Genomic DNA, 23447 nt, shown 5'->3' with positions numbered 1-23447 from the left:
GATGGTGATTCCTTCAGCCTCTGCTCCGAACTTTATCTCTGTAATTCATTCCATGGATATTTTGTTCCCCATTCTAAGAAGGAACAAAGTATCCACACTTTGCTCTTCATTCTTCTTGAGTTTCATGTGTTCTGCAAATTGTATCTTAGGTATTCAAAATTTCTAGGCTAACATCCACATATCAGTGAGTGCATATCATGTGCATTCTTTTGTGATTGGGTTACCTCACTCAGGATGATATCCTCCAGATCCATCCATTTGCTTAAGAATTTCATAAATTCTTTGTTTTTAACAGCTGAGTAGTACTCCATTGTGTAAATGTACCACATTTTCTGTATCCATTCCTCTGTTGAGGGACATCTGGGTTCTTTCCAGCTTCCGGCTACTATAAATAAGGCTGCTATGAACATAGTGGAGCATGTGTCCTTCTTACCGGTTGGGACATCTTCTGGATATATGCCCAGGAGAGGTATTGCTGGATCTTCCGGTAGTACTATGTCCAATTCTCTGAGGAACCACCAGACTAATTTCCAGAGTGGTTGTCCAAGCTTGCAATCCCACCAACAATGGAGGAGTGTTCCTCTTTCTCCACATCCTCGCCAGCATCTGCTGTCACATGAATTTTTGATCTTAGCCATTCTGACTGGTGTGAGGTGGAATCTCAGGGTTGTTTTGATGTGCATTTCCCTGATGATTAAGGATGTTGAACATTTTTTCAGGTGCTTCTCACTCATTCAGTATTCCTCAGTTGAGAATTCATTGTTTAGCTCTGTACCCCATTTTTAATAGGGCTATTTGAATTTCTGGAGTCTAGCTTCTTAAGTCCTTTGTATATATTAGATATTAGTCCCCTATCAGATTTACGATTGATAAAAATTCTTTCCCAATTTGTTGGTGGCCCTTTGGTCCCAATTTGTTGGTCTTATTGAGAGTATGTTCTGCCTTACAGAATCTTTGCAATTTTATGAGGTACCAATTGTCGATTCACAATCTTACAGCACAAGCCACTGCTGTTCTGTTCAGGAAATTTTCCTCTGTGCCCATATTTCCGAGGCTTTTCCCTATTTTCTCCTCTATAAGTTTCAGAGTCTCTGGTTTTATGTGGAGTTCTTTGATCGACTTAGACTTGAGCTTTGTACAAGAAGATAAGAATGGATCAATTCATAATCTTCTACATGATAAGCGCCATTTGTGCCAGTACCATTTGTTGAAAACGCTGTGTATTTTTTCCACTGGATGATTTTAGCTCCCTTGTCAAAGATGAAATGAACATCGGTGTGTGGATTCATTTCTGGGTCTTCAATTCTATTCCATTGATCTACCTGTCTGTCACTGTACCAGTACCATGCAGTTATTATCACAATTGCTCTGTAGTACAACTTGAGGTCAGGAATTGTTGATTCCACCAGAGGTCCTTTTATTGTTGAGAATAGTTTTTGCTATCCTAGGTTATTTGTTATTCCAGATGAATTTGGAAATTGCCCTTTCTAACTCACTAAAGAATTGAGTTGGAATTTTGATGGGGATTGCATTGAATCTATAGAGTGCTTTTGGCGAGATGGCCATTTTTACTATATTAATCCTACCAATCCATGAGCATGGGGGATCTTTGTATTTTCTGAGATCTTCTTTGATATCTTTCTTAAAAGACTCAAAGTTTTTATCATACAGATCTTTAACTTCCTTGGTTAGAGTCAAATCCCAGGTATTTTAAATTATTTGTGACTATTGTGAAGGGTGTTGTTTCCCTAATTTCTTTCTCTGCCTGTTTATCTTTTGTGTAGAGAAAGGCCATTGATTTATTTGAATTAAATTATATCCAGCTACTGTACTGAAGCTGTTTGTCAGGTTTAGGAGTTCTCTGGTGGAATTTTTAGGGTCACTTATGTATAATATCATATCATCTGAAAATAGTGATATTTTGATGTCTTCTTTTCAAATTTGTATCCTTTTGATATCCTTTTGTTGTCTAATTGCTCTGCCTAGGATTTCAAGTACTATATTGAATGGGTAGGAAGAAAATGGGCAGTCTCTTCTAGTCACTGAGTTTAGTGGGATTGCTTCAAGTTTCTATCCATTTAGTTTTATGTTGGCTAGTAGTTTGCAGTAAATTGCTTTTATTATGTTTAGGTATGGGCCTTGAATTCCTGATCTTTCCAAGACTTTTATCATGAATGGGTGTTGGATTTGTCAAATGCTTTTTTTATCACCTAACAAGATGATCATGTCATTCTTGTCTTTGAGTTTGTTTATATAGTGGATTACATTCATGGATTTGCATATATTAAACCATCCTTGCATCCCTGGGATGAAGTTTACATGATCATGATGGATGATCATTTTGATGTGTTCTTGGATTCTGTTTTAAAGAATTTTATTGAGTATTTTTGCATTGACATTGATAAGGGAAATTGATCTGAAGTTCTCTTTCTTTGTTGGGTCTTTGTGTGGTTTAGGTATCAGAATATTGTGTCTTCATAGAATGAATTGGGGAGAGTTCCTTCTGTTTCTATTTTGTGAAATAGTTTGAGGATTATTGGAATTAGGTCTTTGAAGGTCTCATAGAATTCTGCACTGAACCCATCTGGTCCTGGGCTTCCTTTGGTTGGGAGACTATTAAATGACTGCTTCTGTTCCTTTAGGAGATATGGGGCTATTTAGATCATTAACCTGATCCTGATTTAACTTTGGTACCTGGTATCTGTCTAGAAAGTTGTCCATATCATCCAGGTTTTCCAGTTTTGTTTAGCATTGCCTTTTGTAGTAGGCTCTGATGATGCTTTGGATTTCCTCACCTTCTATTGTCATGTCTCCCTTTTCATTTCTGTTTTTGTTAATTAAGATACTATCCCTGTATCCTCTAGTCTGGCTTGTTGATTTTCTCAAAGAACCAGCTCCTGATTTGGTTGATTCTTTGAATAGTTCTTTTTGTTTCCACTTGGTTGAATTAAGCCCTGAGTTTGATTATTTCCTGCTGTTTACTCTTCTTGGGTGAATTTGCTTCCTTTAGTTCTAGAGCTTTCAGGTGTGCTGTCAAGCTGCTAGTGTGTGCTCTCTCAAGTTTCTTTTTGGCAGCACTCAGAGCTATGAGTTTTCCTCTTAGGATTGCTTTCATTGTGTCCCATAAGTTTGGGTATTTTGTGGCTTCATATTCATTAAACTCTAAAAAGTCTTTAATTTATTTATTTCTTCCTTGACCAAGTTATCATTGAGTAGAGTATTGTTCAGTTTCCACGAGAATGTTTGCTTTCTATTATTTATTTTGTTGTTGAAGATCAGCCTTAATCCGTGGAGATCTGATAGGATATATTGGATAATTTCAATATTTTTGTATCTGTTGAGGCCTGTTTTGTGACCAAGTATATGGTCAATTTTGGAGAAGGTACCATGAGGTGCTGAGAAGAAGGTATATCCTTTTGTTTTAGGATAAAATGTTCTGTAGATATCTGTTAAATCCATTTGTTTCATAACTTCTGTTAGTTTCAATGTGACTTTGTTTCTGTTTCTAGGATCTGTCCATTGATCAGAGTGGGGTGTTAAAGTTTCCCACTACTATTGTGTGTGGTGTAATATGTGCTTTGAGCTTTAGTATAGTTTCTTTAATGAATGTGGATGCCCTTGTATTTGGAGCATTGATACTCAGAATTGAGAGTTCATCTTGGCAGATTTTGCCTTTGATGAGTATGTAGTGCCCCTCCTTGTCCTTTTTGATAACTTTGGATTGGAAGTCAATTTTATTCAATATTAAAGTGGCTGCTCCAGCTTGTTTCATGGGACCATTTGCTTGGAAAATTGTTTTCCAATCTTTCATTCTGAGGTACTGTCTGTCTTTGTCCCTGAGGTGGGTTTCCTGTATGCAGCAAAATGTTGGGTTCTGTTTTATGTAGCCAGACTTAGTCTATGTCTTTTTATTGGGGAATTGAGTCCATTAATATTAAGAGATATTAAGGACAAGTCATTGTTACTTCCTGTTATTTTTTTGTTAGAGTTGGGATTCTGTTCTTCTTATTTTAGGTTTGTTGAAGGATTACTTTCTTGCTTTTTCCAGGACATCATTTCCCTCCTTGTGTTGGAGTTTTCCCTTTATTATCCTTTGAAGGGCTCGATTCATGGAAAGATAATGTGTGAATTTGGTTTTGTCATGGAATACTTTGGTTTCTCCATCTATGGTAATTGAGAGTTTGGCTGGGTATAGTAGCCTGGGCTGGCATTTGTGTTCTCTTAGGGTCTGTATAACATCTGTCCAGGATCTTCTGGTTTTCATAGTCTCTGGTGAGAAGTCTGGTGTAATTCTGATAGACCTGCCTTTATATGTTACTTGACCTTTTTCCCTTACTGCTTTTAATATTCTATCTTTATTTAGTGTATTTGTTGTTCTGATTATTATGTGTCAGGAGTAATTTCTTTTCTGGTCCAGTCTATTTGGAGTTCTGTAGGCTTCTTGTATGTTCATGGGCATCATTTTCTTTAGGTTAGGGAAGTTTTATTCTATAATTTTCTTGAAGATATTACTGGCCCTTTAAGTTGAATCTTAAAATCTTCATTCTTATCTATACCAATAATCCATAGGTTTGGTTCTCAGTGTGTCCTGGATTTCCTTGATGTTTTGAGTTAGGATCTTTTTGCATTTTCCATTTTCTTTGATTGTTGTGCCGATGTTCTCTATGGAATCTTCTGCACCTGAGATTCTCTCTTTCATCTCTTGTATTCTGTTGATGATGCTTGCATCTATGATTCAGATTTCTTTCCTTGGCTTTCTATCTCCAGAGTTATTTCCCTTTGTGATTCCTTTATTGTTTCTACTTCCATTTTTAGACCCTGGATGGTTTTGTTCAATTCTTTCACCTGTTTGGTAGTGTTTTCCTGTGACTCTTTAAGGGATTTTTGTGTTTCCTATTTAAAGGCTTCTAGCTGTTTACCTGTGTTTTCCTGTATTTCCTTCTCAAAATCCTCCATCATCATCATGAGGAGTGACTTTAGATCCATATCTTGCTTTTCTGGTGTGATGGTGTATCCAGGACTTGCTACGATGGGAAAGTTTGGTTCTGATGAGGCCAAGTAACCTTGGTTTCTGTTGCTTCTCTTTTTAAGCTTGCCTCCTGCCATCTGATTATCTCAAGTGTTTGCTGCACTCAGTATAAGTGATTGGAGCCTATCCTTCCTATAATCCCGGTTGATTCAGGACTCCTTAGAATCCAGCTTTCTCTGTGATCCTGTGATTCTGGGCTCCTGTGAAACTGAGATTTTGGCTGTGTCAGAGTTCTTGGCTGTCACACTTCCTCTGAGACCCTGAGATCCTGGTGTGACCAAGCTCCTGTTATCCTGGGATCCTGGAATCCTCAGGTCCAGTGTGTGTTACAGCGCCTGGAATTGGTGTCTCCTCTGAGGACTGTGTAGTATATCAGTACTGATCAGAAGGAGCTGCAGCTGCTGGTCAGGCAGGGTTCCCATGTCCTTGCTCCTGCTGTCACAGGCCTGTCACAATTGGTTCGGAACCTATGTTGTGTTCCACTCACCAGTGATCCTAAGTTCGAGTGGAGAGTCCTCTGGGGACTGTAGGACCTTCTGCCGCGTTCACGCCCAAGGTGACCCAAAGCTGGTGCTAACTGGAAGACGATCTCGAACCTTTGATCTTTCCGTCTCTGCCTCTCAAGTGCTGGCATTACCAGAGTGTGCCACCACACCTGGTTGCATGTTGGTCATTTCTTTAATGGCATTCAGATTTGAACAAGATGTGAACTTATTATAGGTTTAATTTGCATTTCCTGGTACCTTAAGAGGTTTTACATTTCCATATGTATGCTATTAATATGTATGCTATTATATGTATATTAATCCTTTATCCTTTGAGAACCATCCATTTCATTAGCCCATTTACTGATAGATGGTTTGATTTCATTCACATTTACTTTTTTTTCTAGTTCTTTGTATAGTCTACACATCAATCTTCCATCCAACATCCAACATATATAGCCAGTAAGGAGTTTCTCTTACTGTCAGGGTGCATCTTCACTTGAGTAATTGCTTCCTTTGCTATCCATAAACCATGGACTTTCTTGCAATCCACTTGTCAAATCTTGGCTCTGTTTCCTAAGCTATTTAGTAGTTATATAATATGGTTTTGACATATGTTTTTTAAAATACATTTTAATTTATTTATGTATAGGGTAAGAGAAAAGGATCTAGTTTCATTTTGACTCTCCCAGCACCATTTGTGAAGCAGGATCTTTTCTCCGATGTATATTTTTGGCATGTTTGCTAAAAGTTAGGTAGATAGCTATAACTGTATGGATTTTTAAATTTCTATTCCACTGATCTTTGTGTCTGTTCTCATGTAAGTACCATGTTAATTTAACAGCACAGTAATGTAACTTCTAATCAGTTATGGTAATACTTACATCATGGTCTGTTTGCTAAGCATTGCTTTGGCTATTTGGGGTATTTTCTGTTTCTTTTTGAATTTCAGGATTTTTCTGTAAAGAATATTATTGGAATTTTGATGGGGATTGCACAAAATCTATAGATTGTTTTTAGTAACATGGTAATTATCATAATATTTATTCTACTTATCCATAAGAAAAGAATATCACTCAATTTTCAATTTCTTTCTTCAGTGTTTTACATTTTTTTATTCTAGAGGGCTTTAACTTCTTTGGTTAAAGGTATTTCAAAGCATTTTGTTGGATTTTTTTATAAAGCTAATATGAATGAGATAATTTACTTGATTTCTTTCTCAACATGTAGAGAAATGTTCCTATTGCTTAAATGATGGGGTTCTATTTCAATGTTGTGCTGAAACTGTTTAAGTTCCAAGAGTTTTCTGGTAGAGTCTTTAAGGTCTCAAGTATAGGGTCGTAACATCTGCAAATAAGGATGGTTCCATTTTTTTTTTTTTTTTTTTTTTTGCCTTACTTGCATTGTTTTATTTCTTCTCTTACTGTTCTAGCTATGACTCCAAGAATGTCATTGAATAAGGGACAAGGAAGCAATACCTGGCTTCATTCACAATTTTAGAGGAAGCAAATTAAGTTATCTCCAATTAAGTATAATGTTAGATACATGTTGTCATATACAGATTTAGAAGCAATTTTCTTCTATTCCTAGATGCTTCATGTTTTGTTTTCCTTAATCGAAAAAGAAAAACAAAAACAAAAAATCCCCTTCCGGTCAGCGCCAGCACTGGGTCACTTTGGGCACAGAGTCAGTGGACACCCCCAAGGTCCCCTAGAGGACTCTCTACGCCATCTTAGGACCACCGGTGAGTGGAACACAACTTCAGTTCCAATCCAATCGCAAGGGACCTGAGGCAGCATTAGGAAAGCAGGAAACCCAGCCTGACCAGGGTCACAAAGCCCCTTCTGGTCAGTGCCAGGACTGGGTCACCTGGGCACAGCATCGGCAGACACCCTCAAGGTCCCTAGAGAACAGCTTCTGAGACAGACCCCTTTTCAGGCTCCAGACATACAGGCACCTTCCCTGCCAGAGGAGAGGTGTCTGCCCTGCCCAGGAGGGCTTTGCCAGAACACCTTGGGGAGCCATCTTGGTTCCCAGATCCCTCTGAGTCTAGTCTGTGCAGGTGAGAGTGTGGACTACAGAAGCTAACAGCTTCTGTGACAGGCCAAAGCAACACAGCTTCTGGGACAGGTCCTGTTTCAGGCCTTCATCTTAGGCCAGTAGGGTGGTCCAAAAGCCAGATATCTATGGACCTTCTGTGTAAGAGGAGAGCTTGCCTGCAGAGAGTGCTCTGACCACTGAAACTCAGAAGAGAGAGATAGTTTCCCAGGTCTGCCAATAGAAGCTAACAAAATCGCAAGAGGAACAATCTCTAACCAGAGAAAACTATAACAACTAACTCCAAAGATTACCAGATGTTGAAAGGCAAACGTAAGAATCTTACTAACAGAAACCAAGACCACTCACCATCATCAGAACCCAGCACTCCCACTTCGCCCAGTCCTGGGCACTCCAACACACCCAAAAAGCTAGGCCAGATTTAAAAGCATATCTCATGATGATGATAGAGGACATCAGGAAGGACTTTAATAACTCACTTAAAAAAATACAGGAGAACACTGCTAAAGAGTTACAAGTCCTTAAAGAAAAACAGAAAAACACATCCAAACAAGTGATGGAAATGAACAAAACAATACTAGATCCAAAAAGGGAAGTAGGCACAATAAAGAAAACCCAAAGTGAGGTAACTCTGGAGATAGAAACCCTAGAAAAGAAATCTGAATCGTAGATACGAGCATCATCAACAGAATACAAGAGATGAAAGAGAGAATTTCAGGTGCAAAAGATTCCATAGAGAACATGGGCACAACAATCAAAGAAAATGCAAAATGCAAAAAGATCCTAACTCAAAACATCCAGGAAATATAGGACACAATGAGAAGACCAAACCTACAGATAATAGGAGTAGATGAGAATGAAGATTTTCAACTTAAAGGGCCAGCAAATATCTTCAACAAAATTATAGAAGAAAACTTCCCAAACCTAAAGAAAGAGATGCCCATGAACATATAAGAAGCCTACAGAAACCCAAAGAGACTGGACCAGAAAAGAAATTCCTCCTGACACATAATAATCAGAACAGCAAATACACTAAATAAAGATAGAATATTAAAAGCAGTAAGGGAAAAAGTCAAGTAACATATAAAGGCAGGTCTATCAGAATTACACCAGACTTCTCACCAGAGACTATGAAAGCCAGAAGATCCTGGACAAATGTTATACAGACCCTAAGAGAACACAAATGCCAGCCCAGGCTACTATACCCAGCCAAACTTTCTTTTTTTTTTTTTCTTTTTTTTTTTTTGATTTTTAATATTTTTATTACATATTTTCCTCAATTACATTTCCAATGCTATCCCAAAAGTCCCCCATAGCGCCCCCCACTTCCCTACCCACCCATTCCCATTCTTTTGGCCCTGGCATTCCACTATATTGGGGCATATAAAGTTTGCAAGTCCAATGGGCCTCTCTTTCCATTGATGGCCAACTAGGCCATCTTTCGATACATATCCAGCCAAACTTTCAATTACCATAGAGGGGGAAACCAAAGTATTCCATGAAAAAAACCAAATTCACACATTACCTTTCCATGAATCCAGCCCTTCAAAGGATAATAACAGAAAAAAAAACAAAAAAACAAAAAAACAAAAAAACAAAACAAAACAAAAAAAATGCAAGACTGAAACCATGCCCTAGACAAAGCAATAAAGTAATCCTTCAACAAACTGAAAAGAAGACAGCCACAGGAACAGGATGCCAACTGTAACAACAAAAATAATAGGAAACAGCAATTACTTTTCCTTAATATCTCTTAATATCAATGGACACAATTCCACAATAAAAAGACATAGATTAACAGACTGACTACACAAACAGGACCCAAAATTTTGCTGCTTACAGGAAACCATCTCAGGGAAAAAAACAGACACTACCTCAGAAAGAAAGGCTGGAAAACAATTTTCCAAGGAAATGGTCTGAAGAAACAAGCAATTCTAATATCTAATAAAATCGACTTCCAACCTAAAATCATCAAAAAAGATAAGGAAGGGTACTTCATACTCATCAAAGGTAAAATCCTCCAAGAGGAACTCTCAATTCTGAATATCTATGCTCCAAATACAAGGGCAGCCACATTAATTAAAGAAACTTTAGTAAAGCTCAAAGCACACATTGCACCTCACACAATAATAGTGGGAGACTTCAACATACCACTTTCACCAATGGACAGATCGTGGAAACAGAAACTAAACAGGGACACAGTGAAACTAACAGAAGTTATGAAACAAATGGATCTAACAGATATCTACAGAACATTTTATCCTAAAACAAAAGGATATACCTTCTTCTCAGCAACTCATAGTACCTTCTCAAAAGCCTCAACATATACAAAAATATCGAAATTGTCCCATGCATCCTATCAGATCACCATGGACTAAGGCTGATCCTCAATAACAACATAAATAAAATAAATAATAGAAAGCCAACATTCACGTGGAAACTGAATAACACTCTTCTCAAAGATACCTTGGTCAAAGAAGGAATAAAGAAAGAAATTAAGGACTTTTTGGAGTTTAATGAAAATGAAGCCACAAAAAACATGGGACACAATGAAAGCATTTCTAAGAGGAAAACTCATAGCTCTGAGTGCCTCCAAAAAGAAACTAGAGAGAGCACACATTAGCAGCTTGACAACACACCTAAAAGCTCTAGAACAAAAGGAAACAAGTTCACCCAAGAAGAGTAGACTGCAGGAAATAATCAAACTCAGGGGTGAAATTAACCAAGGGGAAACAAGAAGAACTATTCAAAGAATCAACCAAAGGAGGAGCTGGTTCTTTGAGAAAATCAACAGTATAGATTAACCCTTAGCCAGACTCACTAGAGGGCAAAGGGAAAGCATCCTAATTAACAAAATCAGAAATGAAAAGGGAGACATAACAATAGATCCTGAAGAAATCCAAAACACCATCAGATCGTTCTACAAAAGGGTATAGTCAACATAACTGGAGAACCTGGATGAAATGGAGAAGTTTTTTGACATATACCAGGTACCAAAGTTAAATCAAGATCAGGTTAATGATCTAAACAGTCCTATATACCCTAAAGGAATAGAAGCAGTCATTAATAGTCTCCCAACCAAAAAAAGCCCAGGACCAGATGGGTTTAGTGCAGAGTTCTACCAGAACTTCAAAGAAGATCTAATCCCAGTTTTTCACAAACTATTCCACAAAATGGAAGCAGAAGGTACTCTACCTAACTCATTCTATGAAGCCACAATTACTCTGATACCTAAACCACAGAAAGACCTAACAAAGATAGAGAACTTCAGACCAAATTCCATTATGAATTTCGATGCAAAAATACTCAATAAAATTCCCACTAAACGGATCCAAGAACACATCAAAACAATTACCCAGCCTGAACAAGTATGTTTCATTCCAGGGATGCAGAGATGTTTTAATATATAGAAATCCATCAACATAATCTATTATATAAACAAACTCAAAGACAAAAACCACATGATCATCTCCTTAGATATTGAGAAAACATTTGACAAAATCCAATACCTATTCATGATAAAAGTCTTGGAATGATCAGGAATTCAAGACCCATACCTAAACATGATAAAAGTAATCTATAGCAAACCAGTAGCCAACATCAAAGTAAATGGTGAGAAGCTGGAAGCAGTCCCACTAAAATCAGGGACTAGACAAGGCTGTCCCCTTTCTCCCTACGTATTCAATATAGTATTTGAAGTCCTAGCCAGAGCAATTCGACAACAAAAGGAGATCAAGGGGATACAAATTGGAAAGGAAGAAGTCAAAATATCACTTTTTGCAGATGATATGATAGTATATATAAGTGACCCTAAAAATCCCACCAGAGAACTCCTGGTGGATAAACCTGATAAACCTGATAAACAGCTTCAGTGAAGTTGCTGGATATAAAATAAACACAAACAAGTCAATGGCCTTTTACTACACAAAGGATAAACAAGCTGAGAAAGAAATTAGGGAAACAACACCCTTCACAATAGTCACAAATTATATAAAATACCTTGTCGTGACTCTAATTAAGGAAGTGAAAATTCTGTATGATAAGAACTTCAAGTCTCTGAAGAAAGAAATTAAAGAAGATCTCAGAAGATGGAAAGATCTCCCATGCTCATGGATTGGCAGGATCAATATAGTAAAAATGGCTATCTTGCCAAAAGCAATCTACAGATTCAATGCAATCCCCATCAAAATTCCAACTCAATTCTTCAACGAATTAGAAAGGGCAATTTGCAAATTCATCTGGAATAACAAAAAACCTAGGAAAGCAAAAACTCTTCTCAAGGATAAAAGAACCTCTGGTGGAATCACCATGCATGACCCCAAGCTGTACTACAGAGCAATTTTGATTTAAAAAAAAAAAAAAAAACAAACAAACTGCATGGTACTGGTATAGAAACAGACAAGTAGACCAATGGAATAGAATTGAAGACCCAGAAATGTACCCACACACCTATGGTCACTTGATCTTTCACAAGGGAGCTAAAACCATCCAGTGGAAAAAAGACAGCATTTTCAACAAATGGTGCTGGCACTACTGGTGGTTATCATGTAGAAGAATGTGCATTGATCCATTCCTATCTCCTTGTCAAATCTAAGTGAATCAAGGAACTCCCCAAAAACCAGAGACAGTAAAACTTATAGAGGAGAAATTGGGAAAAGCCTCGAAGATATGGGCACGGAAAAATTCCTGAATAGAACAGCAGTGGTGTGTGCTGTAAGATTGAGAATTGACAAATGGGACCTCATAATATTACAAAGCTTCTGTAAGGCAAAAGGCACTGTCAATAAGACAAAAAGGCCACCAACAGATTGGGAAATGATCTTTACCAATCCTAAATCAGATAGGGGACTAATGTCCAAGATATACAAAGAACTCAAGAAGCTGGACCCCAGAAAATCAAATAACCTCATTAAAAAATGGGGCTCAGAGCTAAACAAAGAATTCTTACCTGAGGAATACGAAATGGCTGAGAAACACCTGAAAAAAATGTTCAGCATCCTCAATCATCAGGGAAATGCAAATCAAAGCAACCCTGAGATTCCAAGTCACATGAGTCAGAATGGCTAAGATCAAAAACTCAGGTGACAGCAGATGCTGGCGAGGATGTGGAGAAAGAGGAACACTCCTCCATTGTTGGTGGGATTGCAAGCTTGTACAACCACTCTGGAAATTAGTCTGGTGGTTCCTCAAAAAATTGGACATAGTCCTACCAGAGGATCCAGCAATACCTATCCTGGGCATATATCCAGAAGATGTTCCAACTGGCAAGAAGGACACATGCCCCACTATGTTCATAGCAGCATTATTTATAATAGCCAGAAGCTGGAAAGAACCCAGATGTCCCTCAACAGAGGAATGGATACAGAAAATGTGGTACATTTACACAATGGAGTACTACTCTGCTATTAAAAAGAATGAATTTATGAAATTCCTAGGCAAAAGGATGGACCTGGAGGACATCATCCTGAGTGAGGTAACCCAATCACAATAGAACTCACACAATATGTACTCACTGATAAGTGGATATTAGCCCAGATACTTAGAATACCCAAGATATAAGATCCAATCTGTAAAACACATGAAACTCAAGAAGAACGAAGACCGAAATGTGGACCCTTTGCCCCTTCTTATAATTGGGAACAAAACACCCATGAAACGAGTTACAAAGACAAAGTTTGGAGCTGAGATGAAAGGATGGACCATCTAAAGACTGCCATATCCGGGGATCCACCCCATAATCAGCCTCCAAATGCTGACACCATTGCATACACTAGCAAGATTTTGCTGAAAGGACCCAGATATAGCTGTCTCTTGTGAGGCTATGCTGGGGCCTAGCAAACAGATAAGTGGATGCTCACAGTCAGCTATTGGATGGATCACAGGGCCCCCAATGGAGGAGCTAGAGAAAGTACCCAAGGATCTATATGGGTCTGCAATCCTATAGGTGGAATAACAATATGAACTAACCAGTAGCCCCCCCTCCCCCGAGCTCGTGTTTCTAGCTGCATATGTATCAGAAGATGGCCTAGTGGACCATCATTGGAAAGAGAGGCCCATCGGTTTTGCAAACTTTATATGACTCAGTATAGGGGAACGCCAGGGCCAAGAAGTGGGAGGGCTGGGAGTGGAGTGGGGGAGAGTATGTGGTGACTTTTGAGATAGCATTGGAAATGTAAATGAAAAAATACCTAAATAATTAAAAATTAAAAAAAAAGATGTGATTTCTTGCAAAAGATCTTTGCTGTACCTTTTAAGTTCTTCATGAGATGTCTGACCTTGAGCCTCTTTATATGCTATAATGCTTTGTTTATATTGATACTTCTTTGTATCTCCACAGGGAAGCCAACTTGACTGTGGTCAATATCTTCTCTCTTTTGAATTTAGTCCATAAGAATTTCATTGATGCTTTTAAAATACCTGTTCATTGGAAAAATACTCTATAATTTTATGTAGAGTTGTATCTTATTTTCAATCATGGTAATATTGATATTGTAAAATGAGCATGATAGCTTACGTTTCAATTTTATGGGGTAGTTTGAGCAGCATTAATATTAGATCTTAAAGAGCTGATGGAAATCAGTAGTGTATATATTAGGCCTGAACTTCATCTAAATAGCTTTAATTTCATTTACTGTAGACCAATTGAAGTTGTTTACATTCTTTTGATTTAATTTTGGTAGAATATTCATGTCTAGAAATATATCTATATCTCATAGATTTTTAAAATTATCAAAATGTACATTTTCTTTTTTTCAATTTTTATTAAATTTTTCTTCATTTACATTTCAAAAGCTATCCCAAAATCCCCTATACCCTCCCCCAGCCCTGCTCCCCTACCCACCCACTCCCACTTCTTGGTCCTGGTGTTCTGCCATGGACCGGACCTAATTGGCCCCCCTCAACCCATGGGAATCAGGGTTTCAGACAGACGGGCATAGAGTTGACAGGAATTGACAGACAGACACAGACACGAGAGAGTGTGCTGGATCTGAATGTAATGTCAAATCGAGCATCAAACTTTTTATACAGAAGAAAATAGGGAAGTTGGGTGACACAATGGCAATGTACAAAGAGGTTACTGGATTCTTACTCAAAACAGTGGAATGCAAACATGGAAGGACTGGCAGGAACCAACTGGGGTAAAACTCAATGTTAACAACTGGGATCAAAAACAGCTCCACCTTGATCCACTTAGACTTGACCTTAGTACAAGGAGATAGGAATGGATCGATTCGCATTCTTCTACATGTTAACAACCAGTTGTGCCAGCACCATTTGTTGAAAATGCTGTCTTTCTTCCACTGGATGTTTTTAGCTCCCTTGTCGAAGATCAAGTGACCGTAGGTGTGTGGGTTCATTTCTGGGTCTTCAATTCTGTTCCATTGGTCTATTTGTCTGTCACTATACCAGTACCATGCAGTTTTTATCACAATTGCTCTGTAGTAGAGCTTCCTTGTACTAAGGTCAAGTCTAAGTGGATCAAGGAACTTCACATAAAACCAGAGACACTGAAACTTATAGAGGAGAAGGTGGGGAAAAGCCTTGAAGATATGGGCACAGGGGGAAAATTCGTGAATAGAACAGTAATGGCTTGTGCTGTAAGATCGAGAATTGACAAGTGGGACCTCATGAAACTACAAAGCTTCTGCAAGGCTAAAGACACCATCAATAAGACAAAAAAACCACCAACAGATTGGGAAAGGATCTTCACCTATCCTAAATCAGATAAGGGACTAATATCCAATATATATAAAGAACTCAAGAAGGTGGACTCCAGAAAGTCAAATAACCCCATTAAAAAATAGGGCTCAGAACTGAACAAAGAATTCTCACCTGAGGAATACCGAATGGCAGAGAAACACCTGAAAAAATGTTCAACATCCTTAATCATCAGGGAAATGCAAATCAAAACAACCCTGAGATTTCACCTCACACCAGTCAGAATGGCTAAGATCAAAAATTCAGGTGACAGCAGATGCTGGCGAGGATGTGGAGAAAGAGAAACACTCCTCCATTGTTGGTGGGATTGCAAGCTTGTACAACCACTCTGGAAATCAGTCTGGCGGTTCCTCAGAAAATTGGACATAGTACTACCGGAGGATCCAGCAATACCTCTCCTGGGCATATATCCAGAAGATGTCCCAACCGGTAAAAAGGACACATGCTCCACTATGTTCATAGCAGCCCTATTTATAATAGCCAGAAGCTGGAAAGAACCCAGATGTCCCTCAACAGAGGAATGGATACAGAAATTATGGTACATTTACACAATGGAGTACTACTCAGCTATTAAAAAGAATGAATTTATGAAATTCCTAGCCAAATGGATGGACCTGGAGGGCATCATCTTGAGTGAAGTAACACAATCACAAAAGAACTCACACAATATGTATTCACTGATAAGTGGATATTAGCCCAAAACTTAGGATACCCAAGATATAAGATACAATTTACTAAACGCATGAAACTCAAGAAGAATGAAGACCAAAGTGTGGACACTGTGCCCCTTCTTAGAATTGGGAACAAAACACCCAGGGAAGGAGTTACAGAGACAAAGTTCGTAGCTGTGATGAAAGGATGGACCATTTAGAGACTGCTGTATCCAGGGATCCGTCCCATAATCAGCTTCTAAACGCTGACACCATTGCATACACTAGCAAGATTTTGCAGAAAGGACCCAAATATAGCTGTCTCTTGTGAGATGATGCCGGGGCCTAGCAAACACAGGAGTGGATGTTCACAGTCAGCTATTGGATGTATCACAGGGCTCCCAATGGAGAAGCTAGAGAAAGTACCCAAGGAGCTAAAGGGATCTGCAACCCTATTGTTGGAACAACATGATGTACTAACCAGAACCCCGGAGCTCTTATCTCTAGCTGCATATGTATCGAAAGATGGCCTAGTCGGCCATCAATGGAAAGAGAGGCCCATTGGACTTGCAAACTTTATATGCCCCAATATAGGGGAATGCCAGGGCCAAAAGAATGGGAATGGGTGGGTAGGGAAGTGGGGGGCGCTATGGGGGACTTTTGGGATAGCATTGGAAATGTAATTGAGGAAAATATGTAATAAAAATATTAAAAATCAAAAAAAAAAAAAAACAGCTCCACCTAAGGTCCACTTAATCTTAGAAGCCAGGGGCAAGGGCTTGGTGCCCTAGCCATAGTTCCTACTCTAGTCTATGGTATAGTCCACCTTCCCCCTAGGCCATTGTAAATACTTGTGTATGGGTGTAACTCAGCTAAATTCTAAGTATCTACTCTGGTTCCTCTTTAGGTCACAAACTTCCTTCTTCCTAGATAATGGTAAATTTCTGTGTAGGGCAGTGACTTAGCTATCCATGCCCAAGGTTGGATAAAGGACTGCCTAGAATCTAACTTAACTATATGTCAAAATATCAATCCTTAGGAGCACTTGTAATAAAGCAATATTAAGGGAAAGCCCACAGATCCGTTTACCAACTAAAGCAAGGACATTGGAGCATTCTTTAAACAGGATGCCACGATTCCAGGAATTTCCGTGAACTTTTCGCCTCAGGACAGCTCCTAGGTTTTCGGGGCCTGTCGCACTTGTCACTACTGGAGTGGATGTAGCAGTGTTCCCCTGTACTAGGGCATATAAAGTTTGCAAGACCAAGGGGCCTTTCTTCCCACTGATGGCTGACAGCAATACTGGGATGGCTGAGTGGTTAAGGCATTGGGATTAAGATCCAATGGGCAGATGCCTGTGTGGGTTCGAACCTCTCCCGGTATCAGCAACAGTACTGCTTGTCTGACGACAAAATCTACATTTCCAATGCATGCCCTAATGATCCTTAAATTCATTGGGATCTAGTGTAATGTTTCCCTTTTTACCTATAACTATATTAATTTTGTTCCTCTCTTTTTTCTTATTTTGACCAAATGTTTGTCAATATTGTTTCTCTTTAAAACAATCACCTATTTGTTTCATGATTCATTATACTGTTTTTACTTCATTATTTTATTAATTTTAACCTTAATACATTTTTCATCTACTGATTAATGCTAGGCTTATTATTGTTAGTGTAGACCTTGAGGAATAATATTTATTTTGAGAGTTCTCTATGTTAAACCTCAGGAATTGATGACTGTAAGTTTCCCTCCTATACCTACTCTATCAAAATGCTACAAACATTCTGGTATGCTGCATTTGCATATCCAATCAATTATAGGATTTTTTTTTTTAGTCTCCATCTGAATTTTTTAATGCCCTACCTATTATTCAACAATGTATTGTTAAATCTCTATGTTTCTATATTTTTTGTACTTTTTCTTACTTTTTTAAAATATTTTTGTTCCATTATTATCAGGTAGAATATAAGGTACTTAAAATTTATAAAGGCTTGTCTTGTGTCCTTAGATATAATCAATTTTAGAATAGCAGCAAGGATTCTTATCATTTGAGCCATCGCTCCAGCCCTTCTTTATGGCTGTTTTGACTTCTCACTTAAGACTAAAGCATTGTTTTCTACAAGTTATTTTGAAAGGATATCCATCGAAAAGTATTGCCTTCTTTCTTAATTTTCTTTCCCTTGTATTTGAAGTGATGTTATTTTCAGCTTTCGACACACTACAAAGATGCTAGAAGCCTTGTCTTCATTTTGAATGTTACTTTTTCTGGGTATAGAATTCTTGTTAAAACAAAACAAAACAAAACAAAAAAAAACCAGCTCACTAGTTTTTTAAATATATCTATTAATTGTCTGAAGCTATTGAAGTTTTATCATATAAATTCTGTTTCCTTCTTCTGTTACCTTGTAAATAATATGTCTTCTTCCCTCTACCCAAGAGGTCCCTGTTAGATTTTTTTCATTATTGCTTTTATTTTATAATTTTAATAGGTATTTTGGGAAGTTTTGTCATTATTCATTTTTACCAGACCTTTATTAATGTAAAGATTCATAAAGTTAATACTTTTAACAAAGTTAAGAAAATTTGAAACTTATTTTTTATTCTTTCCCTTTTTCTCTTTTCCTTCTAAGGTTCTTTTAGCTACTGAGGTTCTCACAACTGTCTGGAATTCTCCATAGTTTTCTAACATTTAGTTTTGCTGTTGTTCACTTTATTCAATACTAGTTTTCTCTGATTCTTATTTTGAAATAGTTTTGTGTATATGATGACTAACTCCTCAGTCAATTTTTCTGTAACATCAGCTATTCATCTGACTGAATTTTAAGTTTCATGTTGCCAGGATCATGATTTCTTCTCATTCTTAAAGCATAAGAAATTTGTTTCTAATTTAATGTTATTTGAGAGTACAAAGATAATTCTCTCCATCTACCATTTGTATCTCCATATTGCTTTTATGTGCCTCCTGGCTTGAAGTATGATTTTCTTGCAGTTTTGTTAAATAGAGTTTAATTTTCCAATACTAATAGTTATAAATTATAATTTTTATTGCTTAAAATATTATCTATCTTTATTGGAATAGGATATATTATTTGAAAATCGTTTTTAGGGTTTTTTTTTTTGTTGTTGTTGTTGTTTTGTTTTTGTTTTTCGAGACAGAGTTTCTCTGTATAACCCTGGCTGTCCTGGTGTCCTAGAACTCACTTTGTAAACTAGGCTGGCCTCGAACTCAGAAATCTGCCTGCCTCTGCCTCCCAAGTGCTTTGATCAAAGGTGTGCGCCACCACCGCTGGCTAGGTTCATTTTTCAATGAATTTCAATAATGTGAAGCCTATGTTCATATTTAGAGCCCAGTTTTCATACCCTTCCTATTTGGTTAGCTTTACATTTGCAGGTCTTTCTACTATGGCTTAGTAAAACATGAAATCTTTCCTCCTCTGTATGAATGGAAAAGATTGTTGTAATGATTTTCTTTCTTTCTAGTTGCCATGACTTCTGGTATTTTCCTCCTTTGTCACATGCTCAGGTGAAATCATCTGCAGACTTCAGCAGCTATCTTAGTAGGGTTATTTCTGTCATCATGAGCTCTGGCTACTTTGGCCTTTCCGAAGTCCTAACTGCCATTATGCCTAGCCAGGCCTCTTGGATTGTGTTTACCCTTCCACAATAATACAGGAACATATGAAATGTTAGTTTGAGCAACTGGAGGTTTCTATCACTCAGGGGTCACTGTCTTAGATCCTGGTGGCAAAGTTTTAAATTTTATGTTTCATATATTTTGTCTACTTTTGTAATTACCTAAGTAATGAAAGATAGACTTTACCTTTGATTCTCTATCTCAGCCCAGGGTCTATTGATGCTGCACTGAGTTCAGAAACTTGGATTACTCTAAACATCTGCCCTTTCTACTCTGGTTCCTGAGATGCCAGGGGACTGCTAGAGGAAGTCACATAAATGTGAGCAATGGTGACACTATATTTTTATGGTCCTCAATTTCAGCTGCCTTCTCAGCTCCACTTCCCATTATAGCTATTTCAAATGTTTGCCAAACGCCTCAAGTCTCTGATTCCAACTCTAGAATCCTTCTCTAAGCAAATTAACCTTTTTATATTTTCCAGGGGAGATTAGGGTATCAGGATGGAAATCCCTAAACTCCAGCATCAGTATGAATAGAAGCACATATCTTAGCAAGTCTGTCCAGTGTACTCAGGGAAAATATCCTTCATCTCTTTCTGTGATGCTGATAATAGATTGCCTCATTTCTCTTTTTCTATATTTGGCTGCCATTGAACTATTAATTTTTCTGATAATATGATTGTTGCAAACAAAGCTTTATGAAAGAGTGAGATCCATTCCTCATATACATAAAATTAATAGCTTAATTTTACGGACAGCTACTGATGATACAGGCCACTATGCAGACAATTGCTATCCTCTGAATAGCTAATTCCTTATTTAACCCCAGGCAAGGCTAGTTTTGCTCAAAATCCTCCAGTGACCCCTTTTGTTCAAAAAAAGAGCCCAAATCTTAGAAGGGCATTGAAGTACAGCATAGCCTGGCCCTTCACCATCTCTCATGTCTAATAGCTCCTGGTAAACATGCACTCTTTGGCATTTTCATATTCCTTATAAAAAACATGTTTGTGGCTTGTCCCTCCTCCGTGGAGTCACCTTTCCCTGGTGCCTTTCTGGCTTGTTTCTGACTTTGTTTAGATTCTTTTCAAATTCTAATTTATCAAGCCTTCCTTAACTAATTCTATATAAAGCACTAATATTCTGATTCCACCTAGCCTTCCCTAGTAATATTTTATTCCATAGTCCTGATATTAAATATTATATTTCTAGTATATATTATTTTATTTATTTATTTATTTACTTATTTATTTATTTACTCTACACTAGACTGGAAGTTCCATGAAGAGAAGTTTTGAAGGTTTGGTTCACTGCTCCTTTATAGAGCTGGGAAACAGTTCCCACCAACACAGTATTCATAAAACATAAATTGAATAAAGGATTTGAGTCCTTCTTTAGGTTTTGTGCTCTGGTTTCCAAGCACATAGACGTTTGTGTCTGAACTTGTTTCCAGTTGTTCTGATAATAGTTCTACTGGAAAAACTATCTTCCCAAAACTCTAGGGTTCCGATTTCAAGGCCTGGTTTGGAGTCTATCTTAACTGCTTTTTTGAAGTAGTCACATTAAAGGTTTTCCCAGACATGGGGTTTGGTGAGACAGTTCTGATACATCTTACTGTCTTTAAGTTCCCAGATATAAGGAAGCTGAAATTGATACTTTCCTATTCCCAGGAAATTGCTCATCTAAGACACAGACAGCTTTGCCCCTAGGAAATGACAATTTTAAGTGAATCATAGAATCTCCATATTTCCTAAGAGAAGCACTTAAGTAACCTTATAAATAGAAGAACATTTTTTTAATTAATAAAAAGGAACTATTGCCTGTTACACTCAACCTTTCAATATGCATGAACAAGTTGTAATTTGTTCACTGTTCTTTACATGGCCTACATTTCCCCCTAGTTATTGTGTTGTATTGAAGACTGGGAAAGGGTTCCTGGGTGTGCCTGTAAAGTTGAAGCACATGTGTGGTACTTCTTCTAGACAGGATCCCATTGAGTCATCCCAGCATGTTTACCAGTTGTCCATTTTGTACTGAGTAGATGGCTGTCCAGGCATAGCCCACCAGGCTCAACTGTGCCGTGCCTTCAGGACTCACTAACTGGAGAGAAAGTTTCTTGCATCACAGCAGGAAGATTTGGCTTATTCTCTGGTATATTTGTGAACCTGCCCTTTTACTTTCAAATTCAAACACTGATTTTAATTTACACTTCTTTTGACATCACTACAAGGAGCATCCTTGTACAAGTAGTATTAAATTGCTATTTACTAAAGAAAGAATTAAAATTAGAATTTCTTAACCAAAAACCCCTAGTTATTCAAAACTCAATGTTATTTCCAAACTATCGCCAATAACCTGTTCTAGTTTATATGCGTATCAGTAATGAAAATGGGTTCATAATTTTCCCTATGTTCAGAAGCATTGTGGATTATTTTTATTTCCTACCCCCCTTGCTTACTTTGAAGACAGTCCTCCTACCCCAGTCTCCCAAAGAGAAGGAGTAGGGGTAACAGGTCTGGTCCACTGTGGTTGGCTTTGTGTACTTTTTTATTTTCTACTTGATCTAATATTGAAAATTGTGGTATGTTTCTTAGATTGATAGTAACAATTCACAGCTTTTAAAGAGTGTTTTTAATATAAATATGTTTAGAAATCACTTCATTATATTGATTTACATTATCCATATGTAATTCTCCAATTAATTTCTCTTTGATTATCCTCTTATCTTCCTGACATACTGATTCACTTCTTACTATATGATTCCTCTCAAAAACACTTTCTAGATGTAGTCAAGCCAGTTATTCAAGCCTTATTATTTTATTTCAAAGTCCATAACAGTTTTCTGTTATCACTGTGGCTTTGTTGAATTCTTATTGCATATCTATTTTATTAGTAGTAGTGTATATACATGCCTGTGGTATGGAGCATGAGTATAAGTAAGAGGACAACTTTGTGAGTTGGTTCTCTCCTTCCACTTTTATCTAGGTTTTAAGAATTAAACTCAGATCATCAGGATTGTGTATTGGGGATTTACAAGTCATCTCACTGGCTATCTATCTATCTATCTATCTATCTATCTATCTATCTATCTATCATATGTATGTATGTATGTATGTATATGTATATGTATATGTATATGTATATGTATATGTATATGTATATGTATATGTATATGTATATGTATATGTATATGTATATGTATATGTATATGTATATGTATATGTATATACTGGTAGTGTATTTTTAATATTTTTATTTTTGAGAATTTTATGTATTGTTACAATGTGTTTTGATCAAATCTAATCCCCATTCCTTCCCCCTCTAACTCCATCCCAGCCTACTCTATTTTTCAATTCCAACTTTATGTGCTTCTTAAAAAAAAAAAAAACTGAATTCGCTTAATGCTGCCAATATAGACATGGGCATAGGACCATCTACTGGAGCATGTGTAGCCTCTCAGGATGCATTTCTGAAGAAAGCTGATACTCCCCTAGCAGCCATCAGTTGCCAAGAGTGCCTCAGCTATGGGTAAGATTACATGAGCCTTTTTCCCATACATGATAGAATTTTATCTGGCTTGATTCTACGCATGTCTTATGTATGCAGTCAATAGTCACTGTGAGTTTGTGTGTGCAATGACTCCATCATATCCAGCAATACTGTTTGGCTACTGACAACAAAGTCCTCTTATTCTCATTCAATCCCTTTTAAGGAAGCAATCCCCAAGGCTTGGGAGAGAGGGTTTAATATAGGTCTCCTGATCTGGGATGATCATTTTACTGTCTGTTATTTTGTGTACATTGACCAGTTATGGGCATCTCTGTTTATTGCATCTACTGCAAATAAAAGTTCCTCTGATGAAGGATGAGAAGA

This window comes from Mus caroli, unplaced genomic scaffold (assembly GCF_978045245.1).
Source record: "Mus caroli unplaced genomic scaffold, Mus_caroli_1 scaffold_3, whole genome shotgun sequence".
NCBI classification, from domain to species: domain Eukaryota; kingdom Metazoa; phylum Chordata; class Mammalia; order Rodentia; family Muridae; genus Mus; species Mus caroli.
The sequence above is the reverse complement of the archived record's forward strand: the minus strand, read 5'-3'. Positions refer to the sequence as shown.